Genomic DNA, 8,351 nt, shown 5'->3' on the forward strand with positions numbered 1-8,351 from the left:
AAGGTTTAAAGGTATAACTAAATATATTTTATGGGAAATGCGGGCGGCACGGTGGTGTAGTGGTTAGCGCTGTCGCCTCACAGCAAGAAGGTCCGGGTTCGAGCCCCGTGGCTGGCGAGGGCCTTTCTGTGTGGAGTTTGCATGTTCTCCCCGTGTCCGCGTGGGTTTCCTCCGGGTGCTCCGGTTTCCCCTACAGTCCAAAGACATGCAGGTTAGGTTAACTGGTGACTCTAAATTGACCGTAGGACCGCCTCTCGCCCGTAGTCAGCTGGGATAGGCTCCAGCTTGCCTGCGACCCTGTAGAACAGGATAAAGCGGCTACAGATAATGAGATGAGATTATGAAATGCAATTTTTATGGCAATGAGCACAGAATCAAATATCTTTTCTGACGAAGAAACGCCTAACGAAGAATTGGGGGCTACGGAGACTACATTTCTCAATTAAACCACTACTCAGTGCAATTACTTCAAGTCTGTAATATACCTTTACTTCTCATGGTAATTATAAAAACATTATGGGAAATTCTTTAACCCTGATTAAACCCCGAGTTTAGAGAGGGCTACAGAGACTACATTGCTTTTTCCATTATCGCAGTGAACATTTTCAATGAATGCTGAAAGGTGTCAAGGCCTTACAGTCAACACATTTTTTCTGTGCATTATTCCTACATATATAGAGATCGAAACTACCAAATGGATACCATTAAAAGAATCAGTGATTGAATTTTTCGGTTCCTTTCTGAGAACACTGACCAAAAACGTCATTTGGCATGACGACGGACACGTTATTAAAGAACTGCAAATTTTTGCCAGGTGATAAATGACTCCTTTATATGCATATATTAAATTAAGCAGAGATACTACATTATCATTTCATATCAATCTTATAACACAAAATGCACTAGAAATGTGGGATTCTGTATGATGTTAAGCCTAGGTCACAACCGGACATACGAATTTTTGGCCGTGTGATTTTTGGCGTTTCCCAAATCGCTGCGTTTTTTTTTGTTCGTGGAGAAAGACGCATGTTGGCCGTAAGTTTGTCTTGCAACCTGAAAAAAAAACGTAAGCGCCCGTAGAGTTTGTTTGACATGACAAAGAACCTCTGCGGCCAGTCTACGGCTCGAAAATCAGCACATCACATGCGCGCCCTCGGTGCGTTTCACGCGCGCCCTCCGTGCGTTTCTTGCGTTTTTTGCACGTAGACTGGCCGTAGGAGCACGTACGTCCGGTTGTGACTGAGGCTTTATATCGTTCAATGTACAGTGGAACATGCCAAAACAGCCCTAAAATGGACCAAAAAGGCATTAAAAAAATGAAAGAATCAACATGGAAACAAAATTTTAAAAGTGTTCTCCGTGGTGATCCGATGACACTAACGTAAACATATAAGTTTAATACAAGAAACTTGACACATTTATTTAAATACACCTGCATAACATCTTATTTCTCCAAATGTGTACCCTGAGTGAAAAACGCCGGATATGCTAACAATATTGCATGCTATCAAACCAAATGAATGAAACCTGCTAGAAGGGAATATAGTGGTGCCTGAAAGTTTGTGAACCCTTTAGAATTTTCTATATTTCTGCATAAAAATGACCTAAAACATCATCAGATTTTCACACAAGTCCTAAAAGTAGATAAAGAGAACCCAGTTAAACAAATGAGACAAAAATATTATACTTGGTCCTTTATTTATTGAGGAAAATGAGCCAATATTACATATCTGTGAGTGGCAAAAGTATGTGAACCTCTAGGATTAGCAGTTAATTTGAAGGTGAAATTAGAGTCAGGTGTTTTCAATCAATGGGATGACAATCAGGTGTGAGTGGGCACCCTGTTTTATTTAAAGAACAGGGATCTATCAAAGTCTGATCTTCACAACACGTTTGTGGAAGTGTATCATGGCACGAACAAAGGAGATTTCTGAGGACCTCAGAAAAAGCGTTGTTGATGCTCATCAGGCTGGAAAAGGTTACAAAACCATCTCTAAAGAGTTTGGACTCCACCAATCCACAGTCAGACAGATTGTGTACAAATGGAGGAAATTCAAGACCATTGTTACCCTCCCCAGGAGTGGTCGACCAACAAAGATCACTCCAAGAGCAAGGTGTGTAATAGTCGGCGAGGTCGCAAAGGACCCCAGGGTAACTTCTAATCAACTGAAGGCCTCTCTCACATTAGCCAATGTTCATGAGTCCACCATCAGGAGAACGCTGAACAACAATGGTGTGCATGGCAGGGTTGCAAGGAGAAAGCCACTGCTCTCCAAAAAGAACATTGCTGCTCGTCTGCAGTTTGCTAAACATCACGTGGACAAGCCAGAAGGCTATTGGAAAAATGTTTTGTGGACGGATGAGACCAAAATAGAACTTTTTGGTTTAAATGAGAAGCGTTATGTTTGGAGAAAGGAAAACACTGCATTCCAGCATAAGACCCTTATCCCATCTGTGAAACATGGTGGTGGTAGTATCATGGTTTGGGCCTGTTTTGCTGCATCTGGGCCAGGACGGCTTGCCATCATTGATGGAACAATGAATTCTGAATTATACCAGCGAATTCTAAAGGAAAATGTCAGGACATCTATCCATGAACAAGAGAAGGTGGGTCATGCAGCAAGACAACGACCCTAAGCACACAAGTCGTTCTACCAAAGAATGGTTAAAGAAGAATAAAGTTCATGTTTTGGAATGGCCAAGGCAAGTCAAAGTCCTGACCTTAATCCAATGGAAATGTGGAAGGATCTGAAGCGAGCAGTTCATGTGAGGAAACCCACCAACATCCCAGAGTTGAAGCTGTTCTGTACAGAGGAATGGGCTAAAATTCCTCCAAGCCGGTGTGCAGGACTGATCAACAGTTACCGCAAACGTTTAGTTGCAGTTATTGCTGCACAAGGGGGTCACACCAGATACTGAAAGCAAAGGTTCACATACTTTTGCCCCTCACAGATATGTAATATTGGATCATTTTCCTCAATAAATAAATGACCAAGTATAATATTTTTGTCTCATTTGTTTAACTGGGTTCTCTTCATCTACTTTTAGGACTTGTGTGAAAATCTGACGATGTTTTAGGTCATATTTATGCTGAAATATAGAAAATTCTAAAGGGTTCACAAACTTTCAAGCACCACTGTAGAACACGTGTTTTTATTCCATCGAAAAGTGTCCTGTACGTATAATAATTCCCGATATTTCACTCCGATGACGTCACTCCCAGTGTTTTCCTGCTGCCTGCTGCCTGCCATGTTGTCAAAATGGTGAACCGGTTCAAAATTAAAATTCTTTTAATGAACTTGCGTATTTGTCTTTGTGGATGTGTCCATATAATATAAAGAACATTACATGGTGACGTGAAGATATGAAGTTTATCTTCTTGTGTTGAAAATATGTTCACCACTCGAAGATAAACTTCATCTCTTCGCACCACTGTGTAATATCCTCTATATACAGGGTTAGTCAAAATTATGTTAACACTTAAATGGTAGAAACGATTTATTCACAAAACGTACAGTACATCATATGTGCAAGATGATTTACAGGACGGTCTCAACCTGTTCGCCATCGTGTTCAACACACAAAAACCAGCGAGCAACAGTACCATTTAAAGAATAAATGGTACTTTCTCTGTTTGGTTGTATACACATCTGGCATAATTACCTCCGCCAAGGAGGTTATGTTTTCGGTAGCGTTGGTTTGTTTGTTTGTTTGTTTGTTGGTTGGTTGGTTGGTCTGTTAGCAACATTACGGAAAAAGTTATGAACGGATTGCTCTGAAATTTTTTCCAGAGGTGTGACTGGGCACAAGTAACACTCCATTAAATTTTGGCAGTGATCCGGATCACCTTCTGGATCCCGGATGTTTTTAAAGGATTCTTGGCGGAGGTCTGCGCTCTCTGAGTGCTTTTCTAGTTACTTACTAGGGCTGTAACGATACACCCAACTCACGATTTGATTCGTATCGCGATTTTTGACCCACGATTCGATACACCCACGATTTTTTTTAAATGTATTTTTAAAGTAGTAAATTTGACTTATTAACATTTACTTACTTACATTAACTATTTAATAACAGATAATTCAGACCACTGCAGAGAATGAGTAATATGTATGCAAAAATGAACAAATGTATCTCCAAAGATTGTTTTATTTCTCAAAATAATACTGTTGAGCCGGAAGCTCTGGTTTTTTCGGTTCTGAAAAAGTCATTTTTCCAAATCGTGTAAATCCGTTAAGATTTTTTTTTTGGGGGGGGGGGGGGGGGGTATAGGGGTGGCTCTCTCACTGTCTCTCTCTCATAGGGCCAATGATTTTCTGTGATCGCGGAAAACAGATGGAAATTACGGAATTTTTATAGTGAAACATTGCTCGCGTGTCAAAATGTAACTGCCGCAGAAGGCTTCCGCCCAAGCAGACATGCCTTCAGTGTTGCCAGATATTGCTAACGTTTTCCACCCCAAAATATGTTCAAAACCAGCCAAAAAGCACCTAAACCCGCCCAATCTGGCAACACTGCATGCCTTTCCGGTCAAGTGATTGTGATTGGCTTGTGGCACACCTAGCCAGCCAATGAGCTGCTTGTTTACAGATTCGCTCCCCGCGTCGCAAACAGAATGGCGACCGCTTAAAAGAAATGAATGCTCTGCCAGTGGCGAGTGTGGATGTTGCGTGACTCGCAGAAGATTGTCGCAGGTCGGCGAAAAAACGCCTTACTAATAGATATAAAAAATAAAAGTAATTTAAGTAAGTTTAAAATGTAATTTAAATAAAAAGTAAAGTATTCATAAATTGAAGTTTGGAAGCGCCTCTGTTTTTGGGCTGAGGAGAAGTTTGAAAGGGTGTACCGCGATTCTGCCTTCTTGTATCGCGACACGGATCGTGGCTCTGCGTATCGCGATTTCGATTTCGATACGCATATTGTTACAGCCCTATTACTTACTTATTTAAGGTTGGTTTGTTTTTGTTTTTTTAGCATTTAAGTAATCCTTTTAATGTAACTAAAGACCATCTGATTTTTTTTTACATCGCATTTAGGTGCATTTTGAAGTTAAATTCTAAAATTATTAAATGCAACAAAACTATTTGGTTTCCTGAACTGATCAAATCCTTCATCTCATCTCATTATCTCTAGCCGCTTTATCCTTCTACAGGGTCCCAGGCAAGCTGGAGCCTATCCCAGCTGACTACGGGCGAAAGGCGGGGTACACCCTGGACAAGTCGCCAGGTCATCACAGGGCTGACACATAGACACAGACAACCATTCACACTCACATTCACACCTACGCTCAATTTAGAGTCACCAGTTAACCTAACCTGCATGTCTTTGGACTGTGGGGGAAACCGGAGCACCCGGAGGAAACCCACACGGACACGGGGAGAACATGCAAACTCCGCACAGAAAGGCCCTCGTCGGCCACGGGGCTCGAACCCGGACCTTCTTGCTGTGAGGCGACAGCGCTAACCACTACACCACCGTGCCGCCCAAACAGGAAGTAATAAATAGTAATAAAAATACAGTCAACAGCCCTGTTCAAGAACTGTAGTAATTCATATTACGTCAAGAGAAACGACATCCAGCATTACTTTAAGACATGAATGAAGTGTCTTTTAATTAATAAAAATCAAGAAAAGTCATTGAATTCGAATTAGTGTCCTTTTGACTGGTACTGTATAAAATGCTCTATATTATAAATGTTAGATTAATATACACTTAATTTTTATTTCAATATGGAGCAGGATAACGGTGGCTATAATTCTAATCATTATCCTGCAGCCCTGTATGTGTTATGTTGCGTGTGTGTTCATGTTCGGTGCTCAGGGTGCCGAGATATCCAGGATGTCTCGGTCTCCTCATATGAACACACCACTCACACACTCGCTGTCAGCTTCGCAATCTGGGCCTCTCACACACACACACACACACACACACACACACACACACACACACCGAACTAAAAACTGTGGCCAGTGTTAGCTCAGAAGTTACACAAGGCTGACATTTCAAATCTGAGAACCACCAAGTTCCTTCTGTTGGGCTGTTGAATGATGATTGACCTCATCATCAAATCTTGAAAAACAAACAAAAACATATTCTTAAACCTTTTTCTGTTTAGATGCGAATGTGTGGAAATGTGCTAATTTTACATTTTTCTCACAATAGCCAATAAGAATAATGCAATAGAGCAATAACGTGCCTAAGAAAAGAGGACAATGAGATACTCCTCATGCTTGTTTTGTACTTTAAAGGACACGAGTGGATTACGGCTTAATTGAGAAAGGTAAAGGGGCCACTCGTGAACTATAGGCTTAGAGACATTCCAGCTTTATGGAACATTTAATTGCATAGACATACCACAGGACGAAAACGATTAAAAAAGCAAAAAGAAACTCGGAAGAACACGGTTTGCGCTCCGGCAGATGGACGAGCAAAAAAATAAAAATAAAAATGCAGCACTTTTTGCCAATTCAGTTAAACATCATATAAGGGTAGCTTATGTCCACACGGTTTTGGGAGAGGCGCTGTCAATTGTGAGCTTTCATAACTTTGCAACTGACACGGAAAAACAGCAGCCTCAGCAGGAGTCTAGGAGTAGCACAAAATTTATTTCATAGCCTATTATTCAACAGGACACTCGGTTAAGTCCGGTGGATTATTTTGATTTACAGGGTGCTACCGATGGTACTATTGAACTCATCTCAGCATCCTGGAGCTTTAGCAATTGTTCTCTTGCATGTCATTTTTTTTTTCTCTCCGATTTTATTTCCCATAAAGACATGTGGGCTGATGCTCCATAAAACATTTACAGTCAGTCTGCAAGAAGAAAAGTCTGTGCTTGGACAAGTGATATATAAAGCCCATTAACTACTGCATAAAGTCGACAGCGGAGAAAAGGATGAAAGGCTGCAATAAAGAAATGGAAAGGAGCCCTTTGGTCATTGCTACTCCAAATTACCAGCAGTTAAGCCACGTCAGTTTCCCAGCAATTCCCATGACAGATTTCAACAGATTCGGGATTTTAAAACAGTCAAATTCACGATAGACCAAACTGGGACTTTGCCAACTGTCACAAGAAGTCAAAAGTACGTTGTTGTTGTTGTTGTTGTTTTCAGTCCAACATGAAAAGCACTCAAATGTATTACACGGACAGCGTACAAAGTGGAGTCTTTTCTGACTGCATTGTTAAAATATTTCTCTTTAATTCGCCTTTATTATGTGTAGTACATTACTGGAGTTTAAATCTACCTTTGGATACGATAGGCCGCCGGTTATATAAATACACGTCCACTTTGATTAGACATGTTTAATGCCCTGTGCCACTGAAACAGAAAATGCATTAGTGATGTTAATTATTTGAGCAAGTTCTCCCAAAGGAGTGGAATCACAGTGCCAATATAATCCTGATGTAGCCGAACGGACAGAGCCGCATCGAAGAGTTTATCTGCCTTCGGGACAGTTCATTTCCCGTCTCAGCACTGTATTAACTTTTACAGGACGAAATCAACATCTGCGCTGTTTAATTAACTCTTAGGGAACTGGAAATAGATCAGATTTAGATACAATGCCTACTTAATGAAGGAGGAGTGCTTCAGGAGGTGTAATTAAATTCGTACAGGGTTTTGTGAATTTTGTGATTTGTTTTGGAATCGAGTAAATGTCCTGCATTTCTACAGGCCATATAAGTGCACGGACTTGTCTAAACTACGTGTATGTTTTGAAATGATTTTATTTCAAACACAGTTTTGTTCTGCATGTGGATTCGACAGGTTCTGCTTGACTTTAATGCCAATTTGAGTGCAGATAATGGATCATAAACTCGAGAAAGGGTTTTAGGGGTTGGGGGGGGTATTTAACCATAAACACCAGGTCCTCCTGTGCTGGAGTAAAATAGCAAGATGAGCAGGAAGGGAAGGAGGGAAAGAAAGAAACAGTGGAGACAGTGGATGGCACTAAACAGCTACAGATGACAGGTGGCTGGAGACACCAGCAGTTGGTGCAACGCATGCACGTGCACGCACACACACACACACACTCTCTCTCTCTCACACACACACACACACACACTCTCTCACACACACACACTCTCTCTCTCACACACACACTCTCTCTCTCTCTCTCTCACACACACACACTCATACTCTCTCTCACACACACACACACACTCTCCACACACACACACACACACACACTCTCTCTCTCACACGCACACACTCTCACACACTCGCACACACACTCTCTCACACGCACACACACTCTCTCTCACACACACACTCACACACACACACACTCTCTCACACTCGCACACACACACTCTCTCACACACACACACACACTCTCTCTCTCTCACACGC

General features: G+C 41.4%; 1 protein-coding gene across 6 annotated transcripts in view; it reads right to left on the reverse strand.

Annotated features, from left to right (window-relative positions):
* The window catches only part of LOC132889259 (KH domain-containing RNA-binding protein QKI), a 214,809-nt gene that overhangs the window by 205,797 nt on the left and 661 nt on the right, over window positions 1-8,351 (reverse strand). The window lies entirely within an intron of this gene.

Source organism: Neoarius graeffei, chromosome 7, assembly GCF_027579695.1.
Source record: "Neoarius graeffei isolate fNeoGra1 chromosome 7, fNeoGra1.pri, whole genome shotgun sequence".
Taxonomy (NCBI): domain Eukaryota; kingdom Metazoa; phylum Chordata; class Actinopteri; order Siluriformes; family Ariidae; genus Neoarius; species Neoarius graeffei.